The sequence below is a fragment of the Ochotona princeps genome, chromosome 11 (genome assembly GCF_030435755.1).
Source record: "Ochotona princeps isolate mOchPri1 chromosome 11, mOchPri1.hap1, whole genome shotgun sequence".
Lineage (NCBI taxonomy): Eukaryota > Metazoa > Chordata > Mammalia > Lagomorpha > Ochotonidae > Ochotona > Ochotona princeps.
The window spans coordinates 12,735,074-12,758,269 of NC_080842.1; the positions used below are offsets into that span (position 1 = coordinate 12,735,074).

Here is a 23,196-nt window from a genome sequence, read left to right on the forward strand (position 1 = left end):
ATTCCCTATTGTCCGTAATTTTATATCTCCATCCTAACCTATTACTACAGTGGGGCTATCTATTTTTAAGAGATTTTCCAGCTTTTATAGCATCCTGTTAGGGATGGAAAACTCAAACATCCTTTCCATGCCACTTGCTAGCACCGCATGCTACTCCCAAAGACCCTCATGTTACTCCATCATTAACAACACTCCAGATGTCTGTCTACCTACCGTCAGATTCTCCCAGGAAAGCATGTCCCAATCTCTATGTTCATGATACCTCAGATATCAAAAGCACTTGTACATTCTCCAAAATTCTTTCTCATCATTTCATGCTCTTTTGGCAGCCCTAGAGATGATAAAGGACTTAAGTACTTTGGTATGCCTCTAACAGGAGACAAAATTATGAGTTTCCTCTTATTCTACCTAAATTCACTATCTCATTATAGTTTCCGGCAGCTCCTTTAGTTTGACTTGGAGTTGATATTAGAGAAAGCATGTCCTTGCTTTATCAGAACTGAGATAGGAAACCCACCAATCTCCTCAGAGGATGTTACATCTAGGCATTTTTAAAATTTTCATTCTTCCATTTCTTCTCTCTACAAAGGCCAGCAGTCAGTCACGAGGTAATAAGTGTAGAAGGTGATGATCCCAAGACAAACCTGTCTACATATTAGTAAGTCCACAAAGTACCTGACTGCTTCTTTAGTCTTTGTGCCAGACATCGGTATAGGGCAACATCACAAAGTCAGCAAAGAAAGTGTGTGAAATACTCTGTAAAATAAAAGGAAGGGGTGTATTCTTTATAGAGGTCCAGAATACAACATGAAACAAAATCTAAAACTCATTCTGGCAAACAGGATGGCTAAACTATGAATATATGTCCACTAATGAGATTGTTGAAACATACATACAGTAATTCTATTTTTGATTTTTTTTTTTAAAATCTACTTATTTGAAAGGTAGAGATGGAGAGGAGGAAGGGAAGAATGAAAGAGAATGATAGGGAGGTGAAGCTGGAGAGGGAGAGCGAGAGTGCTTCTATCTGCCAGTTTTCTCCTCCAATGGCTATGGCTGTGAGGGCTGTGTCAGGCTAAAGCCAGGAGCCAGGAAGATCATCCAGGTCCCCCATGTGAGTGGCAAGCGCATAAATACTGGAGTCATCAGCAGCTGTCTTCCCATGTGCATTACTAAGAGACTGAATTGGAAGGAGGCAAAACTGAAACTGGCACTCCATGGAATGCCAGGATCGTGCGTGTCCACACCACAACACTGGCTCTATTTTTAAAATATCTAAAATATGTGTTTATTTTACTTGAAAGTTGGAGTTATAAAAAGTGAGGGGGAGAGAAAAAGAGAATCTTCCATCTGCTGGTTCACTCCCCAAATGGTCACAATGGCTGGAGGTGGGCTGATGATTTAGGTGGAAACCAGGAACCCATATGCAATGCCACTGCTGCAGGAAGGGGATAATCCTGTTATGCCATCATGCAGGCCTGAATATTTTTTAATTTTTTGAGGAACTTTTTTTACCATTATGGCTATACTAAATTTCATTTCCACCATCGGTGTGTAAGAATTCTCTCCTACATCCTTGTCAGCATGTTACTTTTTGCATTTTAATAATTGTCAAACACCTACACCCTACTATTTATTACAGTGCTATTCACAGTGGCCAAGATACAAAATCAATCTAACTGAATGTCCGATACATATATGTAATAGGATAATATTCATCCGTGCAAAGGGGATGAAGTTGTAACATCTTCAGCAACATGATAAGACTATGGATAACATCCAGGGAATGTTGTGTTAAATGTGACGTAAAATGTCATCAGCCAAGCACAGAAGAACAGTTACCAAAAGATCTTATTCCTATACCGAATCTACAAATGTTGATGTCATAGAAATTGAGACTAAAGAGCAGAGGAAAGGAAGAAATAAGGTCGATGGGTGACACATGCCATGGTACAGTTGGACAGGATAAGTATTGGTGTTCTGTTACACAGTAGGATGACTAGAAAAGAGAATCTTGAATGTTCTCACCCCAAAAGGTGTTTTGATGTAATGGATGTACTAACCTATTTGATCATTACACAATGTCTACATGTATCTCAGTACAGCCTATTCAATACATATAAGTATTATATATCAATAAAAATTAAACCAAAAAGTCAATACGCTTTAATTTATAGAACAGTTCAGTCTAACAAAACCAGATATTTGGGAAACTACCAAAGCACTGAGTTATTTTATCATGAGGGCAGGCATTTGTCACAGCAGTTGAGATGCTGCTTGGGACCTCTACATTCTACATTTTAAAGGATTGAGTTCTGACTCTGCTTCCAACTCCAGCTTCCTGTGAGTGTGTACTCTGGGAAGCAGCAGATAGCCAAAATACTTGGGTCTTTGCCCCCTCCACCACCACCACCTGGGAAACCAGCCTGGAGTGCTAGGCCCCTGGCTTTGGGCTTATACAGTCCCTCCTATTACGGACACTTGAGGAGTGATCCAGCAGCTAGATTTCTCTCTCTCTCTCCACTCACCCTCCTCCCTCCCTCCCTCTCATTCTCCCTACCCTCCTCTCTTTCTTTCTCTGGCTCTTGCTCTGTTCACTGTCATTTTCACAGTGGAGTGAATAGGTAGGTAAGTAGATAGAAGAAAGAAAAGAATAGAATAGAATAGAAAAGAAAAGGATAGAATAGAATAGAATAGAATAGAATAGAATAGAATAGAATAGAATAGAATAGAATAGAAAAGAAAAAAGAGAAAAGAAAGAAAATCTCAAAAAACAGATCTTTGCTAAAAAATGTTTTGTCTTGACATTAAAATTGAGTTTGATAGACAACATCCTTTGTTACATTCTCGGATGTGTATGATAAACACACACCTTTCATTGTGTCGAAACATCACATGTGCAAAAAACTCTTCCTCCTCTGTGTGTGCTTCTGGTGAATCCACTTCCCCGGTCTATGCAACCAGTTATTCCTAAGATGGGTACTGAGTACCACAGAGGTTTTTTATTCTGCCAAGAATAAAAAAAAAAAAAAAGAAGAGAGGAAAATTTCTACCGCTATCATCATCCTTTTCTAGTAGTAACACTCTCCTGGCCTGAAAGAGTAGATCTATTCCTGATCCCACCTCTTCATCACTTCTCTGAAATTTTCACTACAAAAAATGTGATGGCAAGTATTCATGGATGTCCTATATGAATGCTTATTTGAGTTTTTCCAAGGAAGTATTGACTTAGTTCAGGGCTGTTCTGACAACAAAAGATTAGAAAATCATTAGCTGGCCGTAGACATGCAACCACCTGAGATTGCTTCTATAAAAAATCATGTTCAGGGGCCCGGCGGCGTGGCCTAGCGGCTAAAGTCCTCGCCTTGAAAGCCCCAGGATCCCATATGGGCGCCGGTTCTTATCCCGGCAGCTCCACTTCCCATCCAGCTCCCTGCTTGTGGCCTGGGAGAGCAGTTGAGGACGGCCCAAAGCTTTGGGATCCTACACCCACGTGGGAGACCCGGAAAGAGGTTCCTGGTTCCCGGCATCGGATTAGCGCAGCACCGGCCCGTTGCGGCTCACTTGGGGAGTGAAACATCGGATGGAAGATCTTCCTGTCTGTCTCTCCTCCTCTCTGTATATCCGGCTTTCCAATAATAATAAAATCTTTAAAAAAAAAATCATGTTCAGAGTCCTCGCAAAGGACATGAAGAGCTAAGTTAGAGATATCCTGATTTCTTTATAAATAATAAAAGTGGTATAGGTGAAAATGCTCCTTAAAAACTACAGGCTCCTCAAATGAACAATATTATGTTTTTAGAATTTCCCATTTTATAGGAAGTAATAAACTTTGCATTGAAATTAATTCTAGATCCCAGAGAAAAGATCTTTCTTCATTTCTTTCTTCTTGATCTGCTCTGAATTAATCCATTCTTGACATCTTTACTTTTCCTACGTTTTAGACTGAAGATACATACTGCTATGTTTTAAGTGAAGATATGCCCTCCAAAATTCATGTTGAAACTTAGTCCCCAGTGCAACTACGTTAAATGTGGCTATTAGGAGGCTTTTACTTCAAGACAGCTCTGCCCTTAGGAACAAGATTTTAGCACTAAAGGAAGTAGTGTCTTCCTTCTTCTCTGCTCCCAAGACACAAAATCTCCCTTCTCTGGTGCAGATGCATCAAGACGTTATCTTGGTCACATGGATCAATCCCTACCAGAAACCAAACCTACAGAGCCCCTTGATCATGGACTTCCCTGTTCCCAGAACTGTAAGAAATACATTTCTATTGTTCATAAATTACCCGGTCTATGATAATTTATTATATCAGCACAAAGATGCCTATATTCAGATGGTGTCACACACCTGCTTAGTGCTGTGTGTCCTTCTGTTACATTTCTGCAGAGGAACAAGGTAGTTGATGTTGAAACCACCTTCCTCTTGTCACTATCCACAACATGACTAAGTTTCATTACCCTTAACCATCCTATAGGCTATTATTACACGGATATTCTCACTTGCCCTCCATTCTCCAGGAGGTTGACTAAGATAGACTTAAGCTGAGGTTAAAAGTACCCTACCTGTCTATCTCACAAACAGGATGTAATGGAGACCAGAGTACCAGGAGTCAAAGATGATCTGCAGAATTCAGCTATACTCCTGAGTAAAAGTAGTCCTTCAATAAAACTGTTAAATATACCTCCACAACAAAATGCTAGACTCCTGATGATTGGTTATGCCTACAGTGTCATAAAACACACAGAGAGCAAAATACTGGAATCAAGGCTACAGTTGAAGGAATATATTATTGTAAAACACAGGGGAACGTGGAGATGGGAAAAAAAGGAAAGCAGGGTGGGGGGGCCCGGCGGCGTGGCCTAGCGGCTAAAGTCCTCGCCTTGAAAGTGCCGGGATCCCATATGGGCGCCGGTTCTAATCCCGGCAGCTCCACTTCCCATCCAGCTCCCTGCTTGTGGCCTGGGAAAGCAGTCGAGGACGACCTAATGTATTGGGACCCTGCACCCGCGTGGGAGACCCGGAAGAGGTTCCAGGTTCCTGGCTTCAGATCGGCGCGCACCGGCCTGTTGCGGCTCACTTGGGGAGTGAATCATCAGACGGAAGATCTTCCTCTCTGTCTCTCCTCCTCTGTGTATATCTGGCTGTAATAAAATGAATAAATCTTTAAAAAAATATCATTAAAAAAGGAAAGTGGGAAAGGGGGAACATGCTATACCTATAAAACTGTAAAATGGAAAATAAGTATAAAACAGCTGTTCTAAAAGTCCAGGGAAAAAAAGAGCAAAGAACTTGATTTTGATGTCCATGATTTCATCAACCACTTGAGAGGAATCTTAGAGATTCTTAAGGTTTTCACCCAACTGATTAGCGATTTATGGACTTAGAAACTCTAGAAATGTTTTGCCAAAGTGATACATGTATCTACCTTGAGAGTAACCAATCCTGTAATGTTTTTAGGAAAATAAGGCTGTCAAAATATCCCCCACTCTCTCCATTTCTCCTTCTATGATGAGATCTCTTTCAACTCTCAGTAATTTTTTAGTATCTACTTAAAAACATGCTTTTGTTATCATTAATGGATTTTTTTCAGTTTGGGGCATTTTGCGTTAACCATGGAATGGAAAGATACATCTCTCTTTTTTGTCTTCCTGAATCCTTAATGAGATGGAGCACACCACCCATGCCCCCACACCTTTTGAGAGTGGTCAAATCACAATTTTCAGTAGGTACTTAGGATTTACATGACCACATCTATGCACATAACTCGGAAATGAGCCATTTAACAAAGTATTACTAATATGCTTTCCCTTTGTAATGTTTACTCCAGTACAAATAATTTTGTGAGGTTTTCCCCCTTTGTTTAACTTCCCTGCCACAAGCTCACATCCTTCAGTGCTTGGTTAAACATACTCTCAACACATTTCTTTACCCTAGCTATACTACTATCAACTTCCTCTTCTTGAAGACCTGTGACTGCTGCAATGCTCACATGCTTCTCCTCCACTGATTGTCCTTGTTGCCTCTGAGATCTTCTCAGATGTTTCCTCCCACTACCAAACAAGTGGAGCTTGTCTGCCTCTCAAGTTGGATCTCTTGTTTTTGAAATACACTTCCCATTTCCATGGTTCACAAACTTGAGTTAACTGTGTATCCTTCCATAGCCTTCCAAGAGAGGATGCAGGGGGTCAGTGTCTTCAGACTGCTCTTAATTGTCATTGAGAGTTGAGAACTGATTTATCAGCTAAAAATTATTTCCCTTTAGAATGTAGAAGATACTGCTATGGTGTTCCAGGACTGTGCTTTCAAAACAGAAGCCATCTTAGTTCATTTTTTTCCTTGTGGTTTAAACTTATTTAATATTATTTATTTGGAGGAAGAGATTCTGCATGTGCTGCTGTTCCTCCAGTGGCTGCAATGACCAGGAGTGGACCAGGCTGAAACCAGGAGCCAATAGCTCTCTCCAGGTCTCCCATGTGGTGTGGGTAGCAAGGACTCAAGTACTTGAGCTGATCATATGCTGTCTTCTAAAGAGGTCTGGTAATCTGGTCCTGATGTGGAGACAAGGCTTGATTCAAGGCACTCTGATATGGAATGTGGTCCTGGTAAGTGGAGACTTCAATTGCTGTGCCACAGTGCCAATCCTAATTCCTTTTTCTTTTGGTTTGTTTGTTTTTTAAGATTTTTTTTAATTTTATTGCAAAGTCAGATACACAGAGAGGAGGAGAACCAGGGAGGAAGGTCTTCTATCCGATGATTCACTCCCCAAGTGCCAATCCAAAGCCAGGAGCCAGGAACTTCCTCCAGGTCTCCTAGGCAGGTGCAGGGTCCCAAGGCTTTGAGCAGACTGCTTTCCCAGGCCACAAGCAGGAAGCTGTATGGGAAGCAGGGCTGCCAGGGTTAGAACTGGCACCCATATGGGATCCCAGCATGTTCAAGGCAAGGACTTTAGTTCCTAGGCCACTGTGCCAGGCCCAATTCCTTTTTTCTTTTTATGTAACTTGACTTCCTCTCATCTCAAGGCTTTTAGGATCTTCTCGTTTGCTTTTCTCTGAAATTTGGTGAAAATTTGTGTAGTCCAAGTTTCAGTAATATTATGACATCCCTTCATGCTAGAAAGTTCAATCTTCTGTTTTAGGGAGTTATCTTAAATTACTTTACTGATTAATTCCTCCCCTCCATGTCTCTGGAATCTCTTCCACTAATTCTACAACTTTGGGATGGTTTTCATTAAATTTTTTATTCTTTCACTCCCTCTTATTTTTCCTCTTCGTGTTTTGGGTTGGATTGTGGTTGGGTTTTGAAATACTTATATGAAAAAACAATCTTGTCCAAATATTTTTATAGCTTTTTATAATTTTTTTAAATGTTCTTAAGTTCCTTTTGTTCTGGATATTCACTTCGAAGCATCCTATTCTTTTTTTATTATTTATTATTTTTAATTCATTAATTACATTGTATTATGTGACACTGTTTCATAGGTACTTGGGTTCTCCCCACCCCTCCCCAAACCCTCCCACCATGGTGGATTCCTCCACCTTGTTGCATAACCACAGTTCAAGTTCAGTTGAGATTCCCCCATGAAGCATCCTATTCTTTATGCATATGTTAAATAAAACAAATTTTGTTTCAGGCATAATTAGTCATAGTTTCTTAAAACTATTCTTCCCACCAAATTTCATTTTTCTCTCAGCTGTTATCTTTTATTTAGAATTGTTCCTTTACCATCTGCTAGTGCTTGGTTGTGTGTTCATATTCAGGAACAGCAGCTAAAAGCTAATGGACATTGTGCACTAAAAGGGACAGTTCTGTTTCAAGTGTCATGGAAGAGAAAACTGGGTGCACTATTTATTTGGAATCTCAGTTGGTCTCTTTCTAAAGTTATCAGATTCCATTAAGACAATTCCTCCTGCTGCTGGCTGGCAGTTAAAGACCTGACTAGTTTCAGCTCCTAAGGGAAACAGCCTCAGAATTCATTGTGTTCATATGCCCTGGGCACCTGGTCTCAGCATGAACCATCCATTCTCACATTTGCCAGACATCCCCAGTTCAGAAGTTCATTTTTTTCACTTTCTCCTAAGAACAGGCCTCCAGAGTAATGTCTGAATAGGGACGGAAAATTCAGGTAGAGAGATGGAGCAGGAGAGGGCAACTGAGGCATCTGTTTCTACAGGAGATTTCAGTTCCCTTAATACCTTCACCCATAAAACTTGCACTTCCAGGAAGATATGGTTCTCATCATTTTTGCAATGAGTTGGTCCTTCACATTACTCAGGGTGAGCTAAAGATTTGGCATTTTGAAATAATGTACTTGTTACCTATATCTAAACTCCTAGTGTTCAAATGTTATTGTGGACATTTCTTTTTTATTTAATAGCCCCTTTTAAAAAAGATTTATTTATTTTTATTGGGAAGTCATATATGCAGAGAAGAGGAGAAACAGAGAGGAAGATCTTGCACCTGATGATTTACTCCCCAAGTGGCCACAATGGCCAGCCATTGTGAGCTGAGCCAATCCGAAGCCAGGAGCCTGGAGTTTCTTCCACATCTTCCACGCGGGTGCAGGGCCCAAGACTTTGGGCCATCCTTGACTACTTTCCCAGGCCACAAGCAGGGAGCTGGATGGGAAATGGGGCCACTGGGATTAGAGCTGGTGCTCACAGGGGATCCCAGCGCATGCAAGGTGAGGACTTCAGCTGTTAGACTACCGTTCCAGGCCCTATTGCTATTATTTTTACATGGAGGGAGTTTATATCATTACATAGATCATTTTATCTCCTTCTGTTTGGATATTAGAAGTGAATAAATTCAATTTTATGCTACCTTCTTCTGAAATTTAACCTATTTCTTTTTGTTTTTTAAAAATTTAAGTAAATCCAATTTTCAGTTTTTTCTTTTTTCTATTTTTAATTTATGCCTTTATTTTTTGTTTTTATTTTTGCCTGTGTTTATGTTTATGTATTCTTTTCTACAAATTTTTCAAATATATCTTCCTTGAAATATTTTCTTCTAGCAACTAGTCTATTCTAACATAATTCTTACATGTAGTACAAGGCAAGAACAGATCTTTACTTTGTTTCCACATTTCTCCCATTGTTTTGCCTCAGCACCTTTCTCAAAAATCAGTTGACAAGGGCCCGGCGGCGTAGCCTACTGGCTAAAGTCCTCGCCTTGAACGCCCCGGGATCCCATATGGGCGCCGGTTCTAAGCCCGGCAGCTCCACTTCCCATCCAGCTCCCTGCTTGTGGCCTGGGAAAGCAGTTGAGGACGGCCCAAAGCTTTGGGACCCTGCACCCGTGTGGGAGACCTGGAAGAGGTTCCTGGTTCCCGGCTTCGGATAGGCACAGCACCAGCTGTTGCACTCACTTGGGGACAGAAGATCTTCCTCTCTGTCTCTCCTCCTCTCTGTATATCTGGCTTTGTAATAAAATAAATAAATCTTTAAAAAAAATCAGTTGACAAGTACGTGCAAGTCTATTTCCAAATTTATTCTGGTCTAATCTTTAAGTACATGTTTTTACCAAAACTATACTGTCTTTTACTGTAGCTTGATTTCAATACTATCAATACTTGATTACAAGTATTGAAATCAGGTAAGATAATTCTCCCAATATACTATTATTTCTTTTGTTTTAATGATTTATTTATTTTTATGTGAAAGGCAGATTTACAGACAGAAGGAAAGACAGAGAGGAAGACATCCCATCCTAGGATTCATTCCTCAAATGGCAGCAATGGCCAGGGCTGAACAGATTCAAAGCCACGGGTTTCTTCCAGACCTCTCACGTGGGTGCAGAATCCCAAGGCGTTGGACCATCCTCCGCTGCTTTTCCAGGCCACAAGCAGGGAGCGGCATATGAAGTGGAGCAGCCGGAACATGCACCAGCACCCATATGCAATAATGGTGTTTGTGGGCAGAGGGTTACCCAATTGAGCCATTGCTCTAGCCTCATTATATTCTTTCTTCTAAAACTGTATTTAGTTACGTAGTTTCATATAAATTTTAGAATGTACAAAAATGTCTTCTGAAGTTTTCACGAAAATCACACTACACTCAGCTCTGTAGATCAACTTGGGGAAATTGGTATCCCAACAATCAATATTGAATCTTCCAATTCATGAACACTTTTATTATGCATTTATCTCAACAATTTTAAAAGAATTTTCAATGATTTGTCTTGTTATTTTCTTTGGTGAATATATTCGTGGAAATTTTAGATTTTTGGTGTTCTCAGAAGGGATTTAATTTATTTTAAAATTTTTCTGCTTTTATATCTGTAAACAATTGATTCTTTCATATTGATCTTGTTTCCTGTGTTCTTATTACTTTCATTTAACAGTACTTAAAGTTTAGTCAGAGAATTTTGTGTAGTTCCTATGTGAACAACATGAAAAAAGAGAATTTTTGTTTCCTTTGCAATCTTTGCGATTTTTTGACTTTTTTCTTTGCCTAGTGTAATGACAAGGAACTTCAGTGTAACATTTGTGAATGAAACCACCATTCAACCTGCTTTACCTCCTTCCTTCTTATTTCTTTGAAATGGAGTTACTTGTGTGAAAGACAGCCCTGGGCTTTGAAACAGAAGAGATTTTAATTTGACGTCTGTGTCCTCTTTAGGCTGTCTGATTCTGAATGTTTGACCTTTTCAGACCACAAAGCTTTCCTTCATCTTTAAATGGAAATATTATCTGTTTCACAGATAGGAATGAGGTAAAAATGAAATCAATCATATACCACTTGGTGGGCATAACTACCCATTCCCTCTCTACCTTTGTAAATAATACCTTTCCAAGGTCAAACTTTGCATTGACTTCTATATTCCAAACTTCATGAAATATCACTGATAGTGCTGGCATTGGAGTCCCAGCTGCTTCACTTGCAATCCATCTTCCTGGTAATACCTGAGAAAGCAGTGGAAGATGGCCCAAGTACGTGGAGACTCGCACCCATGAAATATCAGGATCTGGCTCCTGGCTGATAGCTTTGTCCTGGCCAGCCCTGGACACTGGGGGTGAACCAGTAGATAGAAGATTCTCTCCCTCTCTCTCCCCTCCCCTCTCTCTCCCCCTCCCTCTCTCTCCCCTCCCTGTCTCTCTCTCCTCCCTCTCTCCCTCCCTCTCTCTCCCCGCCCTCTCTCTCCCCTCCCTCTCTCTCCCCTTCCCTCTCTCTCCCCCTCCCTCTCTCTCTCCCTCCCTCTCTCTCCCCTCCCTCTCTCTCCCCTCCCTCTCTCCCCCCCTCCCTCTCTCCCCCCCTCCCTCTCTCCCCTCCCTCTCTCCCCCCTCCCTCTCTCCCCCCCTCCCTCTCTCCCCCTCCCTCTCTCCCCCCCTCCCTCTCTCTCTCCCTCCCTCTCTCTCCCCTCCCTCTCTCTCCCCCGCCCTCTCTCTCTCCCTCCCTCTCTCTCCCCTCCCTCTCTCTCCCCTCCCACTCTCCCCCCCCCTCTCTCCCCCTCCCTCTCTCTCCCCTCCCTCTCTCTCTCTCCTCCCTCTCTCTCCCCTCCCTCTCTCTCCCCTCCCTCTCTCTCCCCTCCCTCTCTTCCCCCTCCCTCTCTCCCCCTCCCTCTCTCTCCCTCCCTCTCTCTCCCCTCCCTCTCTCTCTCCCCCTCCCTCTCTCTCCCCCTCCCTCTCTCTCTCCCTCCCTCTCTCTCTCCCTCCCTCTCTCTCCCCTCCCTCTCTCCCCCTCCCTCTCTCTCCCCTCCCTCTCTCTCCCCCCCTCCCTCTCTCTCCCCCTCCCTCTCTCTCTCCTTCCCTCTCTCTCTCCCTCCCTCTCTCTCCCCTCCCTCTCTCCCCCTCCCTCTCTCTCCCCTCCCTCTCTCTCCCCCCCTCCCTCTCTCTCCCCCTCCCTCTCTCTCTCCCTCCCTCTCTCTCTCCCTCCCTCTCTCTCCCCTCCCTCTCTCCCCCTCCCTCTCTCTCCCCTCCCTCTCTCTCCCCTCCCTCTCTCTCCCTCCCTCTCTCTCCCCTCCCTCTCTCTCCCCTCCCTCTGTCTCCCCCTCCCTCTCTCCCCCCCTCCCTCTCTCCCCCTCCCTCTCTCTCCCCTCCCTCTCTCTCCCCTCCCTCTCTCTCTCCCCCTCCCTCTCTCTCCCCCTCCCTCTCTCTCTCCCCTCCCTCTCTCTCCCCCTCCCTCTCTCTCCCCCTCCCTCTCTCCCCCTCCCTCTCTCTCCCCTCCCTCTCTCTCCCCTCCCTCTCTCCCCTCCCTCTCTCTCTCCCCCCTCTGTCTCCCCCTCCCTCTCTCCCCTCCCTCTCTCTCTCCCCCTCCCTCTCTCTCCCCTCCCTCTCTCTCTCCCCCTCCCTCTCTCTCCCCTCCTTCTCTCTCTCCCTCTCTCCCCTCCCTCTCTCTCTCCTCCCTCTCTCCCCCTCCCTCTCTCTCCCCTCCCTCTCTCTCTCCCCCTCCCTCTCTCCCCTCCCTCTCTCTCTCCCCCTCCCTCTCTCCCCTCCCTCTCTCTCTCCCCTCCCTCTCTCTCTCCCCTCCCTCTCCCCTCCCTCTCTCTCTCCCCTCCCTCTCTCTCCCCTCCCTCTCTCTCTCCCCTCCCTCTCTCTCTCCCCTCCCTCTCTCTCCCCTCCCTCTCTCTCTCCCCCTCCTTTTCTCTCCCCCTCCCCATAACTCCCTTTCTTCCTCCCCTTCCTCCCTCTTTTCCTCCCCGCTTCCCTCTTTCTTCCTAACTCTGCCTTTCAAATAAATAAATCTTTAAAAATAAAAACAACACTGAGTACAAAAGCTTAGTTTTCAAACTTGGCCATTGTTTGAACTCTGCATGTTTTACTTTCAGCTAGGTTCTGGTCTCAATTTCCTTGGATCTGGTTCTGATCTTAACATAGGTAACAATCACATGCATACATAGTTGACTTATACATTTTAAAATGTATTTTTCAAAAATCAAACTAATAGGGATATGTATGATGTATCAATCCATGAGCCTCATATAAGTATTTCTAGATATACCTCTTTTTTAATTAAAAAATATAAGTAGTTACATAACTTGGCTACCAACTTTATTTATATGCATGATTGCTGGCTTATTTCTGGGTATTTTCAAAATTTATTTATATACCCTCAAATATGAATGTTTGCTACTTTAGAAAAATTTAAAATCAGCATAGAAAACATTGAAAACCAGTTTGGGGAAAAAATTAAAAGTTAACCAAAAATTTGTTTCATAATTCATTATTACCAGTTATATGATCTTAGGAAAAATCATACATCCTGGCTGTACCTATCCTTTCTTCTATCAGATCATCAGACACATACCTGCCTTATAAAGTGTAAAACTTACTCTAGAAATACCAAGTAGAAGAAATATATATGCCTTTATCCTCCCTAATAAAGAAAATAAAAATAATAGAATGTGAAAGCATTTAAATTTTTAAAGGCGATAGATATGACTAGGCATCCATTCACGCTGCCGATCAAGGTGGCTACACTGGAGCTGTGATTCAGAACCTGATCAGTACAAGATTACTAGTGACTGCAGTAGGCAACTCCACAGCCCTAGACCCAAATAATGACAATTTTAAGAAATCCACTAAGTCCTGACTTCCCAATCCCTTATCATAACTTTCAAAATCCCCTTCCAGTGCAACAATCCACTTTCCCATTCCTACGCTCTTGAAAGTCCATTAAAAATCCTAATGGTTTATGGGAACACAGCTGGAGGGTTAGTCCAAAAGACGTTGCCCTTCTCCTGTGCTTCAGTGTTACCCAGAGGTGTGCCAGACCCCGTCAGCACACGATGAGACCAAGGAGCATGTTAAGCCTTTTCCTGGGTCGATGGCAGGCTGGCCTATTGCCTGTGACTGCAGTGTCCTCTATAATCCCACATTACCACTAAACACGGGATTTTAAAAGCTCATATATAAATTCAAGGAAGGTAAATAATTCAACAACAACTTTTCCTTAGCCCAAAGCCACACTCACAACTGCTCTAAGAAATGCAATATAGTAAACATTACAGGCGGAATAAACTCAGGTAAGGTGCTACTCTAGAGTACTGACATGAGAAAATGCATGCCAAACAACAAGGTTATTCAGATATTTCCTGTCAACTTCACCTGTATTTTAAGTCATTCTATGAAAGCCTAAAGTGCCATCATATGCACCATGATTAATGTAGTAAAGCTACATTTCTCAACCTTCTTTGTAGTCAGGTGTTGGCAATTGACTGAGTTTCCAGTTAACAAAATGTATTCAGAAGTTAGGTGGATTGCTTCCAAGTGGGACCACAGACTTCCTTCTGGCAGGCTAACAAACAGATAACCCCTGGATGTTCAGTGCTAAGGAAGGTGGAGTCTCCATTAACCTAAGTTTCTATGACATTTGAGACGTCACTTGACTCTAAAATCAATACCTAGAAAAACATAGCAAAGTGTATGTTGTAAATATTTTGTTTGCAACAAAGTGGTCTCAGCTAAAGACCATTTTGCTCAGTAAAATAAGCCAACCCCTAAGGATAAATATCTTATTTTCTATCTGGTATAAGGTAACCTTCATCTAAAATACAAGATCAATAGATATTTAGGTAAAAATTCATGTACATAGTCTTCTAGAGGAACTGTATAAAGGAGATGAGCAAACCGAAAGTACAAGCAAACCAAAGATACAATGCAGTATGCAATTCTACTTGCAAATCAAAGATGGACTCCTGATGAAACTGTTAAATATGTCTTGACGATAGGATGCGGGACTTTCTATTATTGTTCATACCTACAATGTCAGGATATACTTAAATAGCAGAATGACGGAATTATGACTGTTTATGAAGGACTATACAATTGCAATGCAAGAAAAATTAGCAGGGGGAGAAAATTTGGGAACAGGGGAAAGGGAAAATCCCAGAACCTGTGCAACTGTATCATAAAATAAGCACTTTTTAAAGATTTTGTGTCACATTGAAATCACTGAAATTCTTGGAGGCAAAAGAGTGATTGTTATAAGTGTGTCAATCAGATAGACTTGAGTTAGAGTTCATGTTCTCTACTATGTAGATACGTGGCATTGATCTTCTTCCTTTAAGCCTTGAGGGCTTTTAATGTATAGTATTTGGAGAGTAGTTGGATCTTTGTCATGGTGCTGATCTTTATCACATTGTCTGGCACATAAAGAAAGCTCAGGAAGTTAACTCTCACAATCTTAGTATCCTTCTAGGTCATTCTGAGCATTAAACTACATTAATCATTAGTTCTGTCCATAAAATATTCCTGGCTATCCTTCCAGGCAGGTACAGGGTGGGATTACATGTCCCTTCTCACTCTTACAAAACAGTGTACCCTTGTGTCTTATTTTGGCTGATAAAATGTTGAGTGGAAATGGAATATGTCATTTCCCAATGGAAGTTTTAACAGCATGAATTTCAAATCTTACCACAGCAATAACAATAATCCAGTCAATGGTTGCTCTGTCATCTTGAGTCCCTGACTTATGAAAATGCCATAATATACAGATATAGCCAAGAAATAACTTCTTGTTTTTAAGCAACTAGAGGTTTGGAACTTGTTAGGACAGCTCTCCTGAGCTATACAGGAACAAGTGAGCACATGTAGGTGTATGTTTAAGTTAGTTTTGTTATTTTACAGAGACCTTTAGTAACAATGAATAGCTGCCAATTGAGTGCTCACCATTTTCTCAGAAGAGCTGTATGCTTTACATGTGCTAATCCCATCTGTTTTACAATGTTTCAGGGAAATACTTGCAGGATTCTTATCCTTCTTCATAGAGATATAAAGGTTAAGTAACTCACCCCTAGTCACATAGCTTTATAAATAAGTTCCAGATCAGCCCATCGGAGGCTTGAGACAGTGCTGTTAGCTTCATGGCATTATGTCCTGTAGTACACCTCTCAGACACCTTCTTGAGGATCCAGGCTCATTTCAGCAGGTGCTAGAAGCATGCGGGCAATGATCAGAGCTTGGTCCCTTCTTGCAATTACCGTTACGCAGAGTTGCCTCGTGAGGGTTCAGACTCCCTTCCTGAGAGAGTGGCATGAATTCTGTCACATTCACCTTCTCCCTTTGCGTTTTCCAGCTTTCCTCACTAAGTTTTGCTCCCAGAAGCATGATCTCAACCTTGATCTCAATCTCACTGACTCTGATGTTTCAAGGGCCCAGAATAGTACTTTCCTCATATATAAAGCATATATTGATAAATTCCTACCAGTGCATTGAAAACAAACGCTACACATTTACTCAACCCACAGTTAATTGCCACATGCCTGTCATAGAGCATGTGAATTCAGAGCAAGTAAATATCACTGGGTTATCTGGGGAAGGTTTACAATGACAAATCTCTTACAGGGTACTGGAGATAACAGAATCTTATGCTCTCTGCTGAGTTTATTCTGTTTTGTCCTAAATGCCATCTGTGGTTGTACAGATCCACAAAACAGTCAAAGAAAGGACCCCATGTTTTATATATAACAAATGATAGCTTGCCTTGGCTGTGACATTTATTCATACTTGTAAGTATAAATGAGAGCTCCTCTTTCATAGCCAGATATCTCAGGAAACCAGAAACCACATATTTTTTAGTATACCAAACATCATATATCACTGTTATACGTAAGAATGCTGTTGAAAATTGATGTCTTAAATTGATGAATGGGAGATGATGAGTACAAGCTAAAATTTCATTCATAACCCATGGGTTCCCTCTTGAACATCTTAGCTTGCTTGACAGCTAATTCTAATAAAAGTAAATGCCAGTCAAGTATTAGGTATAATGTATTGGTTTTACAATAAGTCTCTGTTTCTCGAAATTTAAGCTGTATCTTTGCATCAGTTGTCTGATACAGGAATATAATCCCCAAAGGATAAATATATATTGTAAAACATCAAACACATAAGTGGAATCATAGGGGCAGTAACAGAATAGATGAAGTTATTACTTCAAAAATTACAAATGGATCTATGGAATTTCAAATAAACATCACTACCTACTTTACCTTGAAAAATGCATATCCTGTGCATTGCATGTTCTGCTAACATATTATTTCAAGTATTTATGAAGATCAATAGCCAATGTTATGTAGAGTTTACCAGAAATTAAAATATTTCTGTAATCTATTTTGTTTCACTCTTCACTTCACCAAAGAAACTTCACCTCAGAAATGAGAAATTTAAACTGAATAGTTTCATTTTATGCATTCCATACAATCTTAGAAAACTTAAATCAGCATACAGCTTGCACATAGATAGGTAACAGAAGCCCTTTGTTATCAAGATTTCAAAATGAAAATAAGGATTACATCCCTAATTGATTGTTTCAAGTTCACAATGGTCATTAAGTTATGGTAAGATGTCAGTGGGGACATATTTTTACATTCATATTACTACCCACCAAACAACTGCTTTAATTTTACAGAATTGCTGATAGAAATAGTAAACATGCATCCTATAAGTAATAGTGGTGAGAGAAACCCCTTGCAGTAATAAAGAACAGCAAAAGGAATCAAGGTTTTCGAGTCAGTGCGGTGGCTCAATTGGCTGCACTAAGTGCCAGCAACCCATATAGGCACCAGGCTGTGTCCTGGCTGTCCCACTTCCCATCCAGCTTCCTATTTATGGCCTGGGAAAGCAATGGAGGATGACTCAAAGCTCTTGGACCCTTGGGGATTCAGAAGAGGCTCCTGGCTGCTGACTTTGGATAGGGTCAGCTTTGGCATCTACAGCAATTTGGGAAGTGAGGAATTGAATAGAAGATATTTTTTTTCCTATCTCTCCTCCATTAGATTCTGCCTTTCCAATAATAATAAATAAATCTTTTTTAAATAGAATGAAAATATTAATATTATAGAGTATTTTCAGAAAAGTGCAATAGTTGAAAAATGCTAAGTGCCTAAAACAATACAAACTCATCCAAGTACCATAAAAGTAATTCTTATGTGAGGTTTAGTTAATGCCTAAAAATAATTATGTAACAGGAACATATCAGTTCTTTGCAGGTAAGTAATTGCTCTTTCTTCAGTCAAGGATGACTTTCTTGTTGTCAAGGATGCTTGACAACATTTATTGAAAAAGTCTATGAACCTCTTTCATAAGTAATCATATATACCAGATATATTAAAACAAAGTTTAACACTTAACTTTCTTTGGAAACTTAAAAACTTGTTTTCCAGAAGTTCCTTATTCCCCTCCCAGGTACTATACCTTCCATTCAATAAGTCACAGTTTGATAGCCTTGAGGTATCATTTAGGAAAGTTTTCTATAACCTTGGTATCTGAAAGACATCTCTTAATGCTTTTTGATTCGGTTAATGCCTCTTCCATCAAAATAAATCCTATCCTTAAAATGACTAAGCAAAAGTATAAAATACATAACATAAAATGATGATTTAAAACACTATTTGTCTAACATTTATTTCTTTGTTGTGTTATGAATTATAAATAATTACCTAATCTAATTTTGGCCCTACCCTCAACAGAGGAGTTCAAATGCACTAACCACTCCTAAATCAAAGAGAGAACAGTCCCAAACTCATTACTCTTTATCAGGCACGGCTACAAGCAACAAGCCCTGAGCCAGAGCTAGCTAAAGTAAGAATAATCATCATGACTATCAAGCTTAATTCGGTTAACAAGATATATTAAACAGAAAAGTGCTTTCTGTTTTGAAAACTGAGTTCCAAAATGGTTTCTTTTCAACATAGTTACTAGCAGTATTTAATGTAATTAAATTGCTTTTGATGACTACAAATTTTTCATTAGAAAAGGAAAAATCAAGAGTTTATCTCAGGATATATATTTCCAATAAGGCAACAATTAAATATATTTTGCTTTCAGTAAGTTAGTGTGCATAACTCTTAAAGGGGATGATATGATATGACATTAATTTACATCATAGGTCCTGAAGCCACGCTGACTGGTAAACTTGACCTCACGATTTCCTAGCTATGAGACTTTGGGTCATTTGCTGAACTCCCTATGCTTCAGATTCCTCATCAAACAAAGGGAAAAAAATTATAACTATAGTTAGGATTGGAATCAATATTTAATGCATTAGTGTGTGTAAAGCAGTGAGAATAGTACCTGGAATATGATAATCACTCAAATAGCATTGAGTTAATTTTGCCAGTTATTTTTTTGTGTGCTGAAGTTAACTTACAAATTCTCCAAATTTTATATCCCAGTTCAGACACTTATGTAATGTTTTGTGTGTACCTGTAATTTTTTTTGAAAGCTTCCTACCATTTTTAAAAAATGTGTGTATTTGGGGCGCAGTGAGTTAAGCCACCACCTGCAATGTCAGGATTCCATACTGGCAAGCCAGTTCAGTCCCAGTCACTCCACTTTCAAACAGGCTCCTTGTTAATGTTCCTGGCAAAGTGGCTGAAAATGGCCTGAGCATTTGGGGCCCAAAGCTCCTGGACTTGGCCTGGACTACTCCTAACTATTGCAGCTACTTGGAGAGGGAACCAGAAGAAAGAAGAACTCTTTTCCTCCCTCACTCTGTATTTCAAATAAATCTTTTAAAAATTAAAAAAAAAAAATGTGTGTATAACATCTGGACACCAAATAAAATACATGGAATGTCTGTTCCTAAAGCTTGGTATTATAAAGAAATATGACCTACTTACTTTTGATCTGCTGAATAGCACAGTTTTTCACACTCAAAGCTCAGGACACAAGTAATGCCATACTGAGTCATACCACTAGCCTCTGTAGATCATCTTTCTCCCTTTGACAGTGGTACCTAGAAGAAGGCTCCAAGGGCACTAAGGCTATCCTCTATACAAATGAAACCGAAGCATTAGAGAGGTATTGTATATTATCCTTTGGACCTATTCTCTATCATCCTTTAATTTATACCAATCCTCCTTTCCCCCCCCCTTCTTCTTCTTATTATTATTATTTCATTTGGATGATATTTACATTGTTGATTAGGATGCAAAGGATCAAGAGCTACAGAAAAGTGGGTAAGACCATTAATTCATTCCTCTTAAGACTACTTTGTCCCTTTTTGTCCATTACAATAAAAAGAGAAAACCTCTAAAATAATAAATAAATTAAAAAGAACACCAAAGGAACACTAAGAAATGCGGTTTTCTTCAAATTGTCAAACATTAAAATCTTAGATTTCCATCCCCATCATGAGAAGTCTTCAAAAAGTTCATGGGAAAACATGTTATGAAAATACTATGGATTTCAGCTTTTTGCATCAAAATAAATTAATCTGCTAATTTACCTCACATCGCTTCTTGACCCTTTGGCTAGAGTATAATTTACTTCTCTACAAACTGTTTGAATTACAATAGAGAGGATTACAAACAAGTGCTCACAATTATATTAAAATGTATTTCCTTTCTGATCAAAACAAAGTATGTGAATTTTTAAATATATTATGATACAGAAATGGTTTTAAATTTTAGAGCAATTTTCCCTATTCATGTGTGCATACATTGATGTTCATAGAAGTATCCCATGGTGGAAACTTCTGGAGAAAAATCAGGATTTGAGAAGACAGATTTGGATTCAACCCCTGACATTGTCACATACCAGCCATGTGGCCTATTTCAAACTTGGCATCATTGAATCTCTGGGTTAAGAACACCTCTGCCACTATGCTGATCTGAAGACTAAGAGAGGTGACGCACGCTAACGGATTAAACAATAAATACTCTTCACACTTTTTCTCCTCATAGAAAATAAGGAAATCTCATATGCCTGTGATTTCTATTAATTTTTCTTACATAGCTAAAGTAGTATTCAGTCTGATAATAACCAAGGAAAAAGCTTACAGGGATTTGAGGATGGAAAAGTAATAAATATGGCACATTTGTATTATTTTAAGGGATTCCTTTCTTCTTTATTTTTTAATCAAACCTCCTTTGATCAAGCTCATTGTAAATAGCATCAGATATTTCTTGGCGATTTTAAACCTTCCTTGCTTTTGAAGACCTTATGCCTGACTTCACAGGTTGCTATCAGCTTCAAACCTGAAATTTACAAATATGCATATGTATGAATCCAAACATTTTATAATGTGTGGCCACCAGACTAGAACAGAACATTTCTAGTGCTCATTTATGCAGAACTACTAAATCCCACCAGCCAACAGTGAATAGCCATATTCTTCTAAAACATCCACAAAAAGCATGCTGACATCTTATGGCCTTAAAGGCAATGCAGCCAGACTGAAAAGATCTATTGGCTTGGTTCCGGGCTCCGTTTTGCCAAAGAGAAACCATTGTAGGGCTGCTTTTGTAGGCTTTTCAAAGCCTTCACACTATCTTAGCCAGAAACTGTTATCTAAATGAGCCCATTGGTATAGTCCAACACCTCCAGAAAATTCGTACATGTAAGTGCTGAAGGGTTTATGGATTTAAAAACACATATAAAAATCGGTGTTGCCAATACTAACATATTTAATTAGACAAATAATCCTCTTTAAAACTTTAATGGAAGACCTGTTATATGAATTGTTGCCGGAGACCAGCTCCAGCCAGGTTCGGAGCTCGGGAAGAGTGCATGAATCGACGGGAAAGAAGAAAAGACGTGGAGCACTACGATGTGATGCTCAGAATGTAAAACTAAAAAAAGTTGCCTTCTTTGTTTACACAGAAATCATCACATGCTTTTGCAAAACACCCAATTGTTTCATTTTTACTTCATGGTTAAGACAATACAAAAGCAATCCTAAAACCATTATTATTATTTTGCTTCAGAGAAAATATTTTCAGCAAGCTATTATTCAAACCTGCAGTGACTCAGCTGAAGCCAGGAATTCCACGGTTGACAGCACATGAGATTATATAGTGACAGGTGGTTTATTTATTAGTAAACCTAAATTAATATTGCTTAAAATATCAAGAATACAAGATTAAAATGAAAGCTTATGAATGAGAATTTTATTAAGCTATATGTCATAGATTCTTTACTCAATCTAATAATCAACAATACATTAATTACCATCGCTTTCACCTAGTATTGATTTAATTGTTTTTCATTCTTTTGTTAAAGGGCAGTGAAAAAGATCAGGGCAACTCAGCCTTTCTATGGGCCTTTACAAGAAACTTTTTTTTTTTAGTTTTTTTAAACTGTTTTCTTTCCCTAAATATAAGTGCCAATATAAAGTAGAACTTCTAAACTATTTTTCTTTGGCGGTTCACATTTGTCTCCCTTTAGAAGATGCCCTATATACTGTCTGGTTTCCGTGGTGAGAAACCAAAATGTGTCATTTCATGTGTTGTAGCAGTTCAAGGCGCATGGTAAATAAACACTTTGTACCTCCATGATTGCCATCTGTTCCAAGATATTATCAAGCCATTTTTTAAGGAAAACATTACTTATATTAGGGCAAGCTCCAGGACAAAGGTGGGCACACAACAGGTTGTTTGGGGACAATGTGGGCTCAATCATACTACTGTATGCTTTTACCTGTGTGTCATTGCCTTAAGTTGCTAAAGACCCTTTTACTATAATGATAGATCAGTTTGAGGTGTTATACCCGTTACAGGAATCATTTCACATTTGCAGAAAAACAACAACAATGTCAGGAGAATTTGATGAAATATTAGAGAGAGGTGATTGAGTGTCCATACAACGGGGTGAGGCAGCAATGAGGTGACCAGAGACATTCTGCTGGGCCTTGCCACGCAGCCAGAAACTCCTCATAGCCTTGCTAAGAGAGGAGTGGTGCTCATCACACCTTCACTCCATCTGTCCCAACTGCATGGCTTCCCACAAATCGTAATATACACATGGTATTTTCCTAAAGCAACTAAAAATATTTTGAATATTTAGAACTGTAATAGCTAGTTGAAAAAGCATATTACTGGACATAATAATGAAAGCACCTTAGCGAAAGAAATAAGTAAAAAAAAAAAACTTGGATGTAATGCTCTCACAAACATGTTCCAAAAGTTAGATATTAACAGAAAATTTCATATTTGAAATGTTATATTGTGCCAGAATTTTAAGATTAAGCTTTTCAGACTATAGTTACAGATGCTGTTACATGACAAATCAAATAGGATTGCTCATACTATAAATTAAGAATTATGTGAAGTTGGGCCCAGCGCAGAAGCCTAGCAGCTAAAGTTCTTGCCCTGAATGCTCCATGATCCTATATGGGTGCTGGGTCTAATTCTGGCAGCCCTGCTTCCCATCCAGCTTCCTGCTTGTGGCCTAGGAAAGCAGTCAAGGACAACCCAAAGCCTAGGGACCCTGCACCCGGAAAAGGCTCCATGCTCCTGGTTTTGGATTGACTCAGC

The 23,196-nt window shown here is 40.1% G+C and overlaps 1 long non-coding RNA gene across 1 annotated transcript in view; it reads right to left on the reverse strand.

Annotated features, from left to right (window-relative positions):
- Positions 1 to 583: 583 nt before the first annotated feature.
- Positions 584 to 23,196, reverse strand: part of LOC131481360 (uncharacterized) — a 126,173-nt gene continuing 103,560 nt past the window's right edge. Inside the window, exon 3 of the long non-coding RNA XR_009246248.1 lies at positions 584 to 756. This is a non-coding gene — a long non-coding RNA (uncharacterized LOC131481360). The remainder of the gene's footprint in view (positions 757 to 23,196) is intronic.